The following is an 18,148-nucleotide window of genomic DNA, read 5'->3' as shown; positions in this document are numbered from 1 at the left end:
CTACTAAAAAATTTTATGAATTTCCTCAACACTACCATCAGTTTTTTTCTAGCTATGCCCTACTTGGCTACCTATTATCTTTCATCTCCTATTCACTGCCACAGAAGTTACATTAAATAGATCTAATTAGGTGTCATACAAAAACCACAGGGGCACCTGGGTGGCTCAGTCCTTAAGTGTCTGCCTTCGGCTCAGGTCATGATCCCAAGGTTCTGGGATTGAGCCCCACAACGGGCTCCCTGCTAGGAAGCCTGCTTCTCCCTCTCCCTCTCCCCCTGCTTGTGTTCCCTCTCTCACTGTGTCTCTCTCTGTTAAATAAATAAATAAAATCTTAAAAAAAAAAAAAAACTACAATAAAAGTTTTCACTAATTAGAAGTTTATGCTGATAATAGTTTATAACCTGCCTCTTCTTCCATGGGGGATTTTGTCCTTTCCACTATTCCTTGCTACTTTTCCTTTCCTCCAAAGCAGCCTGATCTCAGAGAGAAATTTCATTTTTTTTCATGGGAGAAACAAGGCTAACAGTTTCTGAAATATTTCCTTACCCTCATACAACTCAAGAGTTAAGTTTTTAAAGGTCAATCAATGTACATATCATTTATGTCCCTTCCCAATTTTTGGGCCAAAGTTCTACTTCCCCGGTTCAGTCTGGGCCTGATAATTTAAAAACATCACCAGTGGCTTAATGCCACACCACCAAGTTTCACCACTTTTCAGTCCCCTTGCATCAACTCACCTCTACTGATCTAATTCATTTTGTACATATTTTTTAATCCTAGTCGCCTGATTCTTTTCTAACTCCCATGTTTAAGTTGTCCTTGACTCTCAAAGATGAAACCTTCTCCCATCATACCTCTAACTTTCTTCAACCCTCCTTCCATTCCTACTTTCTGGGTCATCCTGGCTATATCCACATCTGGCCTATTCTACCAAGCTCATCTATCCCATGAATTATCTTTCTATGGTTCAAATACCGGTAGTAACAATAAACAGATGTTAAGGGGCGCCTGGGTAGCTCAGTCGGTTAAGTGTCTGCCTTCAGCTCAGGTCATGATCTTGGGGTCCTAGGGTCAAGTCCACGTCCAGCTCCCTGCTCAGTGGGGAGTCTGCTGCTTTCTCTCCCTCTACCCTCCCCCCATACCCCACCCCGGCTCATGCTCTCTCTCTCTCAAATAAATAAAATCTTAAAAAATAAATAAATAGATGTTAAGCTTTCAAATATATGAGGCACTTAGATATCCCTAAGTCAAACCGTTGCCTAAAGAAGTCATACTAGACTTCTTTCATATTGAGAATGAAAAGCCAGTCATGGCCTACCACTGCCTCAAAGAGAAATACATGTATAGGCTCAAAAGGAGAGACAGAGTTTGATGATTGCACTTATTCACTTCCTATAATTTTAAACTAATGACAGAAACCTTGGGGGGAGTTGGGGAAAAATGAAACATACCAGCCAGTTAAGTTAGAATACGAGGCCACCTATCCATAATCTCCATATAACAAGCCAGTTAATGCTAAATAATTTATATAACAGCCTTTCATCTCACCTTCTTTCAAAGGGGGAACTACTCCTTCTCCATGAAGTAAGTAAAAACTGATGTTCTTCTGCAGATTTACCACCTTTGATATACTTCCTTTTTTTTTTTTTTGAAGGAATCTATAAAATCCCAACTCTCCTATTTTACCAGTCTCCTTTCCCTTGCCTATTTCAATAACATGTCCATCTGATCATAAAGGACTTTGTTTTCATTCTACTCTATATTTTCCATTGCAATCTCCCCATACCTTTCAACAAAGCAGTGATTCTCGATCAGGGGATGAAAGGTATGTGTAGTTTGAAAGTGCATACTCAATGACATAATTTTATATTTATCAAATGGAAAAGGAAGACACATCTCATTGTTTAGGGTATTTATATTCAATAAAACTAAAAATCTTCTTGGCCAGTGAGGATCTGTAAAAGACAACTGGGGGCAGGGGGTGGAGAAGCATGCCTGGATTGGAAGAGTTATCAACATCTCTATGGTGGTCTCTCAAAAGGGAGTTTATCATAGTTTATTATGATGGACAAGAAACACTGCAACAGAGGTTAGTCCAGCTGTCCAATAGATGAAATTATATAAACTGAACTACAGACATCCATTTTCCAGACTTCTCTGTACTGCTCATCCTCTTAGAAGATAATGAACTAATGCCATAGACAAATACTGACCTTTTTTTGTAATATACACTTCCAGAAAGTACCACCCATGCCCACTTAACCTCTAACTGCTCAAAGATTCAGAAAAGAACAAACTATTTTACTTCAAAGTATAAATCTTGTTATTGGAAACTGTATCCTTTCAAGAGGCTCAGCTGAAGACAGACATAAACACACATTATTGAAACACAAGATGGTTACAAGCAGCTTAATCTAAATGAGAAATCCCTTGAAGATAAAATAATCAGAAGGCCTAAAATGAAAATCACCAACATAATTTTTAAAAAGAAGAATTTAAAAACTACCACGGAGACATTGTAAGACCCAGAGAGTCTCAAATCTAATAAAGAAACGGGAAATAAACATCCAAGGTGAATGTAATCACAATTTAGGGTCAGCAAGGGATCAGGATGGAAGGACATAGAGCATAAGAAATGGAGCTATTAACTTGGAACCACTCAAGAGATTTCCTCAAGAAGATCAAGATCCTAGGCCATTTTCTCTATCTTCACCATTCTCACTGCCAAATATGTGGCTACTCTGTTTTTGTTTTCCCAATTACTTAAGGAAAAAGCACTCACACCTCAATCAGGGGTATGGATATTTGGGGGCAAACATGGCTGGTAAAGTGAGCCTTTCTGAACAAACAGAGAAAGTAAAAAGGCAACTATGAAAGCTAAAACCATGTATATATATTCAGGGTCCAAAGGGGAAACTACAGAAATTATGTACTCATATGAAAGAAGAGAAGGGGAAAGGTAAGGAAGTGAGGGGTTGACTGAGAGGGAAACGCTACTGGGGGTGGGGGTGGCGGGGACCCGGGTACATTACCTGCTCATACTGCCGGGGTTGTTGCCAGTAAGGCCCATACAGCAGAGGGGGGAGATTTCAGACAACTGGCGTCCCCAAAATGGAAATGAGGTACATGCACTTGACCGAGGGAGCTAGCGGGGTGCCCTCCAGGGTGGGGATGGCCAAGACGGGAAGATGCGGGGCGGGGGGGGGGGGGGTGTGGATGCCCGGGTGGGAGCAATGTTAGGGCGGAAGCTACAGGCTGGAAGGCCCGACAAAAACCTGAAGGAGAAAAGGAGCTGTGCCTCACCCCAGCGGGCTAAGAGAGGTGCCTTTACCTGCAGCGGCCGTGGGGGGCCGGTTCGCCCCTCTCGCTGTCTCTCCAGCACCAGTTCCCCCCCTCCTCCTGCGCAACCTAACTTGATGCTCCCGCCCGCCCCGCATCTTCATTGGCTAAACTCTACTGCCACTCACCAGAAGCGCAAGGACGCAAAACAGCGCAAAGGGTGGGACTAACTAGAGAGAGCCTCCCCTCCCCCGCCACCACGGGTTAGGTTGAGAGCGCACGGAGAGGCCTATCCGGTTTCTAGGGCCGAGGCGAAGCCTGCAGCTTGCTTGAAAAAAAGGGGCCTGGCCAGAAGCACTGTCTCCTGCTGTGGGAAACTAGTACTGGGGATTAAATTCCTTACTACCTACACTGTATTCTGCACACTAAAGAGCGTAAACCCGGGAGGGAGAGTTCCACACTATGCCAACTCCGCCTCCCAGTGAATCCCCTACCTTCTAGCAGCCCTGTCTATCCCTTCTCCTGTAGTGACTATACCAGATTCTACTCCCCATTAAAAGGGGACAAATCTTCCCTCCATCATGGGAGTGAGTCAGCCCAGTTGCTGTTATATGGTGCCTTTTACTCTTAAAAGATAAACACTCTTTCTGCCACAACCATAATGCTGGTTTGTATTCTTGATACTCCAACCTTTGGGCAGCAGTATCACTTTCTAGAAAGTAATCCCAGGTGCCCTCTAGCAATTCCCAGACCCCTCCCCTCCAAAACACACATCCACTCCTCACCCCTAAACCTGATCTCTGACCCTCACATCACTTCTCTTGAAACAGCCTGTTTGACATATTGGCCGGTATCCACTTTGCAATGCCACTTGAGACCACTCTAACTCCCAATGATACTAGTCAACCCCAGAATGATGGTACCCAAGCTTAAATCCCTCAAAGTACACAACCGCTAAAATCAGCTGCTTACCTCCTGACTACTAGTTTCCCCTGAAATGAAACCAGTCTCAATAATGAAATCCTGTTTTCTGTACTCTAGGACATAACTGAGGAAGGTCAACTTGGCCTTAGCCCTCCTATTTTTAAAGATCCTAGCATTACCACTATTATTAGGAACACCAATACCACTCCTTTAAACAACAATACTGTTTTCTCATTCACTCAGACTCAAAACCTCAAAGGCATCTCTGAAACCTCCTGTATCCACCATCCAATCATTTGCCAAGTCTCAGGGACTCTCCCGAAATATGTCACAGACAGATTTTGGAGCTAGCAAGGACTTTGGTAATCGTATCAAGTCAACCCTCTTGTACAGATGAGAAAACTGAGGCTTAGAGAGATGAGTGATTCAACTATGAAACTAAGAGGAAAGTTAGGGTTCATCTATCTGACTCTCTTATTTCTGCTGCCACCTCTTTATTTATGCAGTTATTTATGTTAAAAAAAAAAAAAGAAACCTCATAACTGATCCCTTCCCCTACGAATCCATTCTGCTACCAGATTAATTTCCTAAAACACAGTGACTTCAAATCAGTCTCCTCCTTAAAAACTTTCAAAGGTTCCCTGTTACTTAAGATATAAATCTTAAGACTACATCTTGCCTTTCCAATCTCATTTCCCACTATCCTTCTACATATACACTGATAGGCTAGCCAAAAAACAAAAAAACCCAACTTCCTATTGTCATATATTTTTCTTATAGCCTAGCTAATGCTACTGTCTTCAAATTATACTCCATCCTTATTTCATTTCTTTGCCTCATCAAAATCTTACCTCCTAAGATCTACATCAAATGCCTCTTCATTGTGTCTACATTTATTGAGCATATAATACACTAACTAATGTGGAAACATTAGAGAACCAAAGGTGAATAAGACATAATCTCTACCCTCAAAGAACTCACAACACGTAGGAGTATATTTGGGTATATAAGTGGGGAGAGGTTGGAAAATAGAGACTACGACAATAGTGACAAATGTAAACAATCATAATACAAGATGGTAAGTGCAATGAAATAAGCAGGGGGCTATTACAGGAATACAGATGAAAGGGACTTATTAACTTAGAAGGAAAAGGTTATCAAGAAAGTCATTTCTTGGGCGCCTGGGTGGTTCAGTTGGTTAAATAACTGCCTTCGGCTCAGGTCATGATCCCAGAGTCCTGGGATCGGGCCCCGCATTGGGGTCCCTGCTCCATGGGGAGCCCACTTCTCCCTCTCCCTCTGCCTGCAGCTCCCCCTTGTGCTCTCTCTCTCTCTGTCAAATAGATAAAATCTTAAAAAAAAAAAAGTCATTTCTTAAAAGATGAGGAGGAGTTAACTAAGGAAGATAAAGTGGGCTACAAGAAAGGAGTATTCAGGCAGTAGGGATAATAAGAGCAAAGTCAAAACAAAGCACAGCAATGGCAAACAGCACGAGACTTGCAGAGGAAACTCTAAGGAACTCTAGTTCAGTCTTGCCCAAGTGTAAATCACAAAAAGAAATTAGATGAGCTTGAAAGGATAAGGTAAGGCCAGACCCTTCAAGGAAGGCCTTGAACACCATGCTAAAGCATTTCCTGATAGGTGGATGAGGAGCCACTGAAACATAGAATGACAAGATCAGAACTGCGTTTTGGTTAGCTAAGTCTGGCTATTGAATAGAGAATATATCTGGGAAATGAAGGGTCAGAGGACATAGAAGCAGTCAGGAGGCTGCTGTGGTAGTCCAGAAAAGAGCTGGATAGTAGAAATGTCATTTTTTTTTCTACTCAGCAACAAAAGCCCCTTTCCTATATTGGGGGAATAGCTCAAAGTAGAACTCTCAATGGAAGGCTGGATCTTACCTCTCACTGTAGACTGTTAGAGGAGATGGGAAATCAGAGTGGGGGCTGGAGGGAGGGGTCCCACTTCCTCTTCCTGGCAAAGACAAAGTACACACGTGACCTAGACTAGCTTAAGTGGACAGTCCTTCAGAGAAATTTGACTTTGCAGAGGTAATACAAAGATCCAGAACCAACCAATTAAACAATACTCAGCAGTGGCAGACACTAGAGTTCTACTACAGCATCCTAAATAGACTATTCAGGGGTATGACCTTGGACATTTCTCTGTCTCTAACCTCCCTTAGTTTCAGATCATTTTCTAAACCAGATTGTCTAGCATTCATATTGATTTTGTGAGCGCCACACAATATCTTTCCAATAAATCGCCTTTCTGCTTAAGTTAGCCAAAAGATGATTTCTGTTGTTTGTAACCAAGAACCCTAACAAGGCGATTAGTGCCTGAATCACAGCAATGTGGGTCAAAAGGTAATGATAAGTAAGGGACAGAGCTGAGTAACAAATATTTAAGGGATAAAAATGCATAGAACCTAGAGTTTAGAGAGAAAGATGACTTCAGCCATGTTGAGTCCAGCCATGTTGAATTTGAGTTGCCCAGAGCAGGCTAAGTAGTGATATTTGATAGGAGATTGGATGTATAAATCTAAAAGTTGGCTTGGTGAGAATTTAGAATTCCCAATATCTAAACAGTAGTTTTAACAGTGGAGCTCACCCAGGGAGTATGTAGAACAGAGCAAGTATACAAAAAACTGCACCAATACTGTTGGGGAGACAACAGGGAATGTTGGGGTCTATGAAGGACTGAAGAATCCATGACCATTCCAAAGAGAGTAGCTGCTAGTCAGCTCTAGTTAAGTGTTGCCATATGGAAATGCACATCCAAGGTTGAGCGAGAACTTCAGATTTTTCAAATGCCAGAAATAGAGTTTTATGTAAATCTAGGTTTTAAATGCATACAACTAATTAAAAAAAAAACCAACATTTTGAACATTCTGCAGGCTAAACAAAACACTTAGCTGGAAACCCAAGTGTTGAGATTTTTGAGGTAGAGTGAGAAAGTTAAGGAGGAACCCAGGAAAACATCAGGATTTAAGAATCAGGGGCACCTGGCTGGTTCAGTCGGAAGAGCGTGAGGCTCTTTTTGGGGGCTGGGGCAGAGAGAGGGGGAGAGAAAGAATCTTAAGCAGGCTCCATGTGCAGCATAGAACCTGATGCAGGGCTTGAACTCATCACCCTAAGATCATGACCTGAACGGAAATCAAGAGTCAGATGCTTAACTGAGTGAGACACCCAGGCACCCCAGAGCAAGCAACTCTTGATCTTGGGGTCGTGAGTCTGAACCCCACGTTGGGGGTTGAGATTACATACATACATACATACGTACACACATATATAAATAAATAAATAGGATTTGAGAATCTGAATAAGTGGGGCACTGGGCTGGCTCAGTCAGTAGAGCATGCAACTCTTGATCTCAGGGTTGTGGGTTCAAGCTCCAAGTTCGGCATGGAGCCTACTTAAGGGGGGGTGGGGGTAAAATAGGTGATGGAGATTAAGGAGTACACTTGCAGTGATGAGCACCAGGTGTTGTATGGAAGTGTTGAATCACTATATTGTACACCTGCAACTAATATTACACTGCATGCTAACTAACTGGAATTCAAATAAAAACTTTAAAAAGTTAAAAAAAAAAAAAAAAGAATCAGAATAAGCTACACCTAAGTAGGCAGAGAAGGAAAAGCTAGAGAGGCAAACAGTGCAATGTCAGAGAAGCAAACAGAGTAGAGAATTGCCGGGGGAAAGAGTGATCCATTATATCAAACAAAAGCAAAAATGGCTGACAATATAATTTAAAATGTCCACTGGATGTAATAATTGAAAGCCTTCTGATCCCTACTTTTCATTGTCAAGCCCAAAGTAATCAGTTCCTTTTGAGCTTTCATACCATTTTGTTAAGTACTCTTTTAGGATAAGTATCTTCTACTTTATATTTTAGTTATACTTGTACATGAAAATATAATGAGCTTTGAAATCAGAGGGACCTGGGTTCAAATTTCTGTCCCACCAAGTAAATTAACCTTTCTGAGTCTAGTTCATTCTTCTGTACAAAGGGGAATCAAGTTACAGGGCCATTAATGAAGACTGATGAAACACCTAACACAGCATTTGGCATATAAACACTATGTCCTAGGAGATAGTCAACAAATGTTGCTGGATAGATCGTTGGGGAAAAAATTTGGTTTTGCCAGTGTCTCCACCTACCTAGGAGATGCTAGTCAGCCTTCCAGAGGATCACCAAAATAATTTGTTAATTTCAGCAGGCTAATATCTATGTACTTGAATGTGCACTCAGGCTCTCTTTTTTTTTTTTTTAAAGATTTTATTTATTTGACAGAGAGAGCGATAGTGAGAGCAGGAACACAAGCAGGGGGAGTGGGAGAGGGAGAAGCAGGCTTCCCGCGGAGCAGGAAGCCCGATGTGGGACTCGATCCCAGGACCCTGGGATCATGACCTGAGCCGAAGGCAGACGCTTAACGACTGAGCCACCCAGGCGCCCCAGGCTCTCTTTCTCTATATTAAATCTAATCTAAGGCAAAGAGGAATAACTACACTTTAGATTCTAAAGTCTGAAGATTATGTTCAACTAACTGGCTTCAGTCAGCCTAAACCTGCTATAGATAGATGTTCTAAGTCAGAGTATTCAACCTTGAGGGGTAAGAGACCTAAATGCTCTCAGGGATCCAAAGAAAGGTCACAAAGATTTTAGAAAAACCATTCCCGCTCTCAAATACTTTTTTCAGATTACTTCCAGGACATCAGGATGACTTTTCTGGTTTTCCTTCTACTTCCCTGGCCACTTCTGCTTTGCTACTCTTCTCCTCTACCAGGCTTTCATTGTTGAAGTTCACAAAGGTTTGATCCTAGGCCCTCTTTAATTCTCATTCTACACTTTTTTTCAAGAATGTCTAATTTACATACATGGCCTCAACTATTACTATTTCCTTCAACAAATTATCTATATGTTTATATCTCTCCGCAAGATGTCAACCCTGAACCCCCGACCTGTACACCTACTTGCTCCAAGGCTTTTCTTGGTAGTGTCTCCAGTCTCCTTAGCTGACCCACCTGTCCAACTCTTCCTTTAACAGGCTTACTTTTTTAAAAAAGATTTATTTATATATTTGAGAGAGAGAGAGAGAGAGAGAAAGCACACTTGCGTGAGTTGGGGGAAGGGCTGAGGGAGAAGGAGAATCTCAAGCAAACTCAGCACTGAGCGCAGGGCTTGATCTCACAACCCTGAGATCGTGATCTGAGGTGAAATCAAGAGTCCGATGCTTAACTGACCCTATAACAGGCTTATTACCTCAAGGAGACTGATTCCTTGGTAGTCTGTCTAGTCTCCTTCATCCCCACCACCACACATGCACATACACAAGGAGGGTAATCATTCTCCAGCATCTCCCATTCAGTCATGGCTGCAGAGACCAGAAAACCTCTTCCTCATGACCCATATCCATTATTTTAAAATCCTACCTTTACGTCCTAAATATCTCTCAAATGCATCCACTTCTGTCTCTACTGCCATTCTGGATCAATTTATCATCCTCACTTCTCTGAGGTATTGCAAGTGCCTTCTAACTGGTTCCTCCAGTCTATTTAATTCTTACATATCTTCAAAGTTCATTTCAACATCATCATTTCAAAGAAAAGCTTTCCCTGATGGTGCAGATAAAAAGCCAAATTTACTGAGTATATATTACATGCCCAGCACTGTTCTAAACAATGAAAATGCATTAACATATTTAATTTTATTAAGCCTGAAATAACTTTTTTTTACAGGTTAAGAAAACTGAGGCACCTTGGGGCGCCTGGGTGGCTCAGTTGTTAAGCGTCTGCCTTCGGCTCAGGTCATGGTCCCAGCGTCCTGGGATCGAGCCCCACATCGGGCTCCCTGCTCCGCGGGAAGCCTGCTTCTCCCTCTCCCACTCCCCCTGCTTGTGTTCCCTCTCTCACTGTGTCTCTCTCTGTCAAATAAATAAAATCTTTAAAAAAAAAAGAAAACTGAGGCACCAAGAGATTAAGTAATTTGCCCAATATCCCACAGCTAGTGAAAAGTGGTTCCAGGGGCGCCTGGGTGGCTCAGTCGTTAAACGTCTGCCTTCGGCCTGGGTCATGATCCCAGGGTCCTGGGATTGAGCCCCGCATCGGGCTCCCTGCTCTGCAGGAAGTCTGCTTCTCCCTCTCCCGCTCCCCCTGCTTGTGTTCCCTCTCTCGCTGTCTCTCTGTCAAAAAATAAATAAAATCTTAAAAAAAAAAAAGTGGTTCCAGATTCAAATTTAGGGCAGTGTGGCTTCAGAAGTCACATTCTTAAATACTTTACTACACTATGCTTTAAGTTATATGCCCCTATTATAAATTCCCCTGTAATATCCATAACTTTTTATAGTAGAGATTGAATAACTCATTATATAATTAATTGTTTGATCCCCTCCATTAGAATGTAAGTTCCACAAAGGCAAGAACTGTGTATGACTTGTTCATCACAATATTCCCTTCACTTATCAGGTGGGCATTTAATGTACTTTTCTTGGGAGTGTATTTTCAACATCCAGCCAAAGGTGTGTGGGAGTGGGGCTGTGGAGAGGTAATGGGGAGGTTTCTGAGCAACAGCAAGGGCTTCTCTCCGACTGTAGAGATAGTAAACGGGCAGAGGCATGTTTCCTACCAGAAACATTCAGAAGAGGCATTTTAAAATCATAAGCATCTTCACTTTTTAGAACCTGGGCTACATGCAATATACATAAGACTATTTTCCATAGTATGATAATTACTGTTAAAAGTAATGAAACTTTAGTGATTTCCTTTAGGCTTGGGACCATAAAGCCTCAGTGGTGGCCAATTTAAAGCTGTGGCAAGAGACAAACAGATGACACTATACCCATATGACCCCAAAATAGGGCGTGGATTCATTTTCAAGTCAGTTTCATTGTAGATTTTTTTCCAGTAAAACTCGAGAGTTTTGGCCTAAGTCTGAAGACAGAAAATAGGAGCCTAATCTTTAAGGATCACTGCCCTTAGGCTGAATTAGCTGGAAAAGTTCTTCTTCACTGGCACATGGTCACCAAGGTGAAAATAATATTCTCGGTTCCAGCTGAGGAATATCTAACTGGATCAATATATTCACCTTGTATGATGCTACTTGTGGGCATCCAGCATAAGTAACAATATATATAAATTTAGGTAACAAAGTCCCGTTCTCCTTATGGTCCCCCACCACACACACACAGCACTCTTGCATGCCCCATTTTAACTGGGCCAAGTATATGTACATTTGTTCAGCCTAACAGAAAAATGTAAATATTTACTTAATTATTTATGAGATATTGTTTCATTGCAACATTTATGTTAAAAAAGTATATGTGGTGAAGGGAGGAGAAATATTATAAAGCACTGTTATTATCACACCCCTGCCTCCAGGCACAAAAAATGACCCCAGTGACATGGGACTGATGAAAATTTAAATTTAGTGGACTAGTTTGACTTGCATTGGCTAAAAAATAGTTACCTGCAAGACCGACCAAGTGAATTTCCTCTGTAGAGCTTAAAGTATTTCACATAATCTTATCTTCAAAATAAGTTAAATAAAGGAAACAAACTATTATTCTTCTTTTTTCCTTTTAACAGAGATACAAAGACAAAAATAAATTTTACATTCTCAAGGTTCTTCAACTGTGAAAGGTACAGCTTTAACAGGCTACCGAATGCCTACTTGTCTCGTGTGGTCAAAGACAGCTCTCCCACAGGGATCAGCACTGAACTTTTCAGTGGCGGAAGGCTGGATCATGAATGGGGTTTTGAAGTCGGACAGACCAGAGTCCTACTCCTGGCTAAGTTACCTAACCTCACTAAGTCTTATTTTTTCTCTTCTGTAAAATGAAGCTAAAATCACATACATTTCAGGGTTTACTCTGAAGATTAAAAGATAATGTACAATGTCTGGCACATAGTAGGCAAATGAAAAAGGAGTTTATTATTCCCTATCCAATAATTTCAAAGTATACCATTAAAGGTCTCTCTCAAAGCAAATCACTCCTTAGAGACTTGGCTGTGCTGGTCTGCTAAGCAGAATGGTGGGATACTGAAATAGATGTAAAAGTTTCACAATTAGAATAGCAGGACTGCTGGGCACGATGAAAAGACTCTGAGAAAGCAGTACAGCCCTTTAACCTTAAAACCACGGAGAAGACTTCAACCAGCCCTGGTGTCTAGGGCAACATCCAGGTAATTCAATTAATCACTTTTTGTGTTTGTAGGAATGAAGCCAGTGTCTATCTTACAGTACTCCATTTACTTCACAATGCCTACTGTGGGAACATACAGGTCTCCAACTGACTAGGCTGCCCCTTGATAGTTCACATGCCCAGATCAAACTGCCTCGACTCTTGACTTCCATGATTTTCAGGACAGCCGTGAATGGAAGCAACCATTACCTATTTAAGGCCTCATGAAGAAGGTGCCCCCCTACCCCCAACAGGAAGGATACCTGAAAAACAGACAAAAGCACTACATTTTATAGGCGAATTGATATGTAAATAAACAAAGAGCTGACTAATGTGCTCCACTCCCCAGACAAAGGAAAAAAAGAATAACTAAATACTGAGTAGAAGCAATGAAGAAGAAAACACTGAGTGAAAGGTCCATGCTAATGGAACATGGTAGCCCCTGTTTAAAAATCCAGAAAAATCTTCCCATTCAGTTTACTTAAGTAGATGTTTTACTGCTGTATATCTGTTATCTGTAATAGAAAATGAAAATTATGTTCTATTAAGAAATTCTGTTATGATTTGGGCTCTAAATATGCAGCTCAATTACTGAAATCACTGGTTTCTTCTAGAACCAACCAAAATGAAATTCCCATGTCACTGCCGGGACACTGTACCTCTGAATATGTCCCAAAGGAATAATCCCCAAAGACACAGTGTATTCCCAAAGTAGGTAATGGAAGAAAAAATGAAAGCAGGATATTCCAAAGGTTTCTATAATGACCATGAGAGACAATTTGAGAAACCTGTAAGACTTTATAGCTCCTGAATGTCCTTCCTCCCGGATGAAATTAAGAATTCAGTTAATATATAACCTTTCTCAGGAAGATACTGACATAGGTTTAGGAAAATTACAGACTCTCAAAACAAAAAGATGTTATTACAGAATGACAAATTACTAGAATATTGGGATATTACCAAAGGATTATAACTATTACATTTAAGTTGCTGACATACAGAGGAGAAAAAAAGCACAGTCCCCTTATTACCTCGTAATTTCAGTAGTATGTCATTTAATTACCTTTTTAAAATGAAATAAACATTGAAAATACCAAATGAAATGCAACTATACACAATAAATTTCTCTGGAAATGTACAGAGGGGATAATTCAGGGATGTTTCATTCTTTTTTTTTTTTTTAAGATTTATTTATTTATTTATTTCAGAGAGAGAGCATGCAGGGGAAGGGGTAGAGGGAGAGAATCCTCAAGCAAATTCCCTGTTGAGCACGGAGCCCCACTCGGTGCAACTTTTACTTGATTATGAGTGAGTCTGATATTCTGGAAACTCTTATCAAATTAATGAGAATATACTTGGATAGTCTGAATTTGAAGGGGTTAGAACATTATCTAGATTGCCTTATGCCACTCTACTGCTTGGAATATATTCCAATATATCTATCCCTGCTGAAGACAAATGTAGAGCAATTATCTATGCCAGTCTACTTTCTGTTTATGTCTGCTGGATTTTTTTTATTATATCGTAACATACATTGGTAGGTAGAAATTAATTGCTTTATTTTTAAAAGCTCCTACTGCAATCTGAAGACAAGAATTAAGATATTTTAAAATTAGTCTAAAAAAATTGAAAAGAGGGGGGCGCCTGGGTGGCTCAATCGTTAAGCATCTGCCTTAGGCTCAGGTCAAGATCCCAGGGAAGCCTGCTTCTCCCTCTCCCACTCCCCCTGCTTGTGTTCCCCCTCTCGCTGTGTCTCTGTCAAATAAATAAATAAAATCTTTCTTAAAAATAATAATAAAAAATAAAAAACTGACAAGGCATAGAATTATCAGTCTAAAAAAAGATATTTTAAAGTTGACCATTTTCCTTCACGTGACATTAAACAACCAAGAACCTAGTGAAGGATAGAAAGTAATGATAATAAAGAGGGCAAAAGAAATGTTAGCTACAGAACAGCTTCATGAGAAATCTCGGAGACTAACACACTTTGTAGTTTAAATCGAAAACATCCAGGCAACTACAAAGAGGCAGACTTATTTTGCAATACAAATACAATGAAAATCTTAAAGGCAATATGAAAGAGTGAGAAAACACAAAAAAGAGCTCAATTAAAACTTGACACACTTGTACACACAAAACAAAACAGAGGTTAAGGTGGGGAAAGGTTATCCAGGATAAAACTTAGAACGTAATAAATGATTAAATAAACCTTTAGGCAATAGTAAATGGTTGATACAACAGCTTTGTTATATAAAAATACAACTGTCAAAAAAAAAAAAAATAAAAAAAAATAAAAATAAAAATACAACTGTCACTTGAGTACCAGATACCAAAAGAACACATCTTGAAAACTAGAGTCTCTTTGCCTCTCTTAAAAGGCCTCAACAAGACAGAAGCAAGAAAGGCACAGTATCAGTGAATTAAAACAAAAAGCAAAGTGAACAAAACTGTTAACAGAAGTTTGAAGGGAAGACCACCAACTTTGTGAGAAAAAGAATAAAAAATTAATTGAAGAGGAGACATAAAAAGTTTTTTAAAATATGAAACAATACTATATCAATGAATCGACTGCTAATGGTAAAACAGTAAATACTAGGTTGGTCACAGTACTGCAAGGTAGGTCATGCAAAGACCTGCAGATCAGGGACTTGCCCAAATGCAACTCCAGAAGTGGAGTGACTTTTAGGGGTAAAGATGAGGGGCCAGAAAATATTTGTTTGTTTATCCCCCAGATATCAGGCTCAATGTAGGCTCAGAAGACAACTCTTGCAGGGCAGTGGACAAACAGTATCTTCAAAGCATTAACATTCATCTCAATGCTCTAAAAATGTTACAGTCCTTCCACAGATGACAGTATCAAATCTCATTCTTTCAGTAAGCGAGTACAGTTCTTGGCACCCACAAATTAATCTTAAGTGGTAGTTTAGCTTTAAAAAAAAACTCACCCTTTTCAAAGGAGATGGGTACAATGGTTTCTTTTATTTTTCTTTATTTTTTTTAAAGATTTTATTTATTCATTTGACAGAGAGAGAGAGAGCACAAGCAGGGGGAGCGGCAGGCAGAAGAGGGAGAAGCAGGCTCCCCGCTGAGCAAGGAGCCGGACATGGTGCTCGATCCCAGGATCCCGGGATCGCGACCTGAGCCTAAGGCAGTCGCTTAACCAACTGAGCCACCCAGATGCCTCATGGTTTCTTTTAAAGACTAATTCCCCTTCACCATCCTACCTTACCTATGGGAAACTCCATCTTACCTATCAGAGCCTTCACATAAAATGTCAGATTTTTTTCCTCTTATAACCGAAACTCTGCAGTAGTGGTAACCACAATGCCAAGATTCTTCCACCCCATCACCTGGTGGTGCTGCAGAGACCGTCCCAGAAAATACAAGATCTGTATTTCCTGGTGATTCACAACCAGTTCAGTAGATTTCTATCTATTTCTATCATTTTCTTTTTTTTAAATTTTTATTTATTTGTTTGTTTTAAAGATTTTATTTATTTGTCCAGAGAGAGAGTACAAGCGGGAGAGCGGCAGGCAGAAGAGAAGCAGGCTACCCACCGAGCAAGGAGCCTGATGTGGGACTCGATCCCAGGACCCTGGGATCATGACCTGAGCTGAAGGCAGACGCTTAACCGACTGAGCCACCCTGGCGTCCCTATTTCTATCGTTTTCTACCCATGTCTAAATAAATGGATTTTATCAATTTGGGAACTGACAAAATCAAAAGGTCAGATACACAGGATAGATCAAACACTGGGAAGGTGTGAACTGTGCAAGTATCCATACACTGCTCCATCAAATCCCTGATCTCAATCCATTACTCCTTCGCTACTTCAGTTTTAGACCTTCCCCCAGGCCTGTCTCTTCACCCACGCCTACCCTCTCTTTGGCCAATGTCCTTCATCATGCCTTGCAGACCCACTGGCATGTGTCTCTTGCAACCCAGGTCTTCTTAAATAGAAAATGTTTTCCTTATAACTCTCTTGGGGTGGATAAGTCCAAAATACCACAATTTGTTCTGAAGCCTGTTTGATGAGCACTAAAAAAGAAATTCCTAAGCAGAAGACATTAATTAACTAACAGAGGACCTTATTCAAATCCCAAACTCACCTTCTAGCATCTAAAGTGTCCCACACCAGACAGGACCTCAGCCGATTCTTAAGGATAACCCAGTCAGAGAATCCCTGACTGAACTGAGAGGCTCAGAACAACACGAATAGTAAATAATTTCTGGATTCTGGTGTGAGAGTAGGATGCAATAGACATTGATAACGCAGCTCCTCTGGCTTGAATTTGGGGCAATTCCATTAGGACAACGAGTTCTTAAGTCTTCGACTCCCACCTCACTATTCTTAGTCACTTAAAAAAGATTGGTCCGCTAAACATCGATACGCCCATACACCTCCACTATACACTTCTTTGAAGACCTTAATCACTTTAGGACTGCCCCTTAAGGGCAGGAGCTGCTGCACTTGCACAGCTGCTGCAATGGCTGGAAAATTTCCTGCGACACTAGACACAGGTAAATAAAGAAACTGCATTCGCTCCGAGGCAGGGGGAGGGGTCTTCTGCTAGTGAAGAGTTTACATAATGCAACAGAAGACCAGTAAGCTCTGCAGACCTGTCAATGGAGATGCAAAGCTTGAGCTCCTCTCTTCCCACCATCTCTAAACACTCTCCAAAAGCCTGATCTTCCCTCCCAAAGACCCACAGAAATTACACCTAATAATGCATAACAATGTACACACCCTCACCCCAAGCTTTCCTACCCACCTTTATTATTAAAAAAAAAAGAAAAAGAAAAAAAGAAAAAAAACCCTAACATCCCACTTCTGAGACCAAAGTATGGAGTAACCAAACGGAGCCGGGGAGTTTTCTCTCCGCTGAAGGGGCAAGGAGAACAAGGAGCTGCCTCAAATCTACACCACGCCCAATAATGCAATGACAAGCCCTAAAAACCCCACAGCGGCGGGGCAGCCCCCTTCGCGGCTTGGCCCAACTCGGGCCCCGCGGCCCAGCAGCCGCCCTCTCCCCCGGCCTTTCACAAAGGAGAATGGTTCAGTCCAGAGCATCACCCAGCACCTGATCCCTCACAACTGGGGGACGGGTAAGAAGCGGGGGAGCGAGGAGGAGGATGAGTTACTGAAACCAATTCTAAGAGCTTTAGTTTTGCAAAGACTCTTGGACCGGCATTGATGAACAGGCGTGAGAGGGAAGCCTACCTGAACAAGTCCTGGTGCTTCCTTTCCAGCCAGCGTTTCAACTCACCCTTTCGGAGAACAAGGCGCCTTCCGGCGGAGCATGGCCAGCCCTCGCCTCAATCTAGCTTGCTGGTAGTCCATTCTCCCTCGGCTCCGCCCACCTACGCGGCCACCCACCAATGGCAGGGCTGACGCCCGGCCTCTTCCAGCAAGGTAGTGTGAGTGCCATCCAGGAAGTCTCTCCAGGGTGGGAGGTCCTAAAAGGCTGAGAAGGGTACGTAGGCAACCACAGATATGCCTGATTGAAAATAAAATCTGGCAGCAGCTTGCCTTTGACTGCTCAGTTCACAGGCGTTCAGGCCTATCGGCATCTTTTTTTTTTTTTTGACCCCCGCCGGTGGGGGCGCTCTAAACTAAAACATTTAGTTACCTGTTTGGGGAAGCCATCTTGGATCCGGCCGGTGCCTTGGGGACGGGGAAGAGGAAGGAGTATTTAAGGAATTTGAAGCCCTTTTCCGAGTTCTGTCGAACTACGTAGGGTCCAGCCTCAACATACTTTATGTAAT

The 18,148-nt window shown here is 41.5% G+C and overlaps 1 protein-coding gene across 7 annotated transcripts in view; it reads right to left on the bottom strand.

The window, feature by feature from the left end:
• The window catches only part of CHD8 (chromodomain helicase DNA binding protein 8), a 61,819-nt gene extending 44,036 nt beyond the window's left edge, over window positions 1-17,783 (bottom strand). For 2 of the 7 annotated variants that reach the window (XM_032417010.1, XM_032417007.1), the window contains exon 1: window positions 17,604-17,782. The gene's annotated coding sequence lies outside the window, so the exon portion shown is untranslated. Of the gene's footprint in view, window positions 1-3,032; window positions 3,096-3,331; window positions 3,429-17,603 lie in introns of those variants that run through there. The other 5 variants (XM_032417008.1, XM_032417013.1, XM_032417011.1 and 2 more) reach the window with 4 other exon arrangements.
• Between the last annotated feature and the right edge of the window lie 365 nt (window positions 17,784-18,148).

This window comes from Phoca vitulina, unplaced genomic scaffold (assembly GCF_004348235.1).
Source record: "Phoca vitulina isolate PV1807 unplaced genomic scaffold, GSC_HSeal_1.0 scaffold20, whole genome shotgun sequence".
In the NCBI taxonomy this organism is placed as follows: Eukaryota; Metazoa; Chordata; class Mammalia; order Carnivora; family Phocidae; genus Phoca; species Phoca vitulina.
The sequence above is the reverse complement of the archived record's forward strand: the minus strand, read 5'-3'. Positions and strand labels throughout refer to the sequence as shown.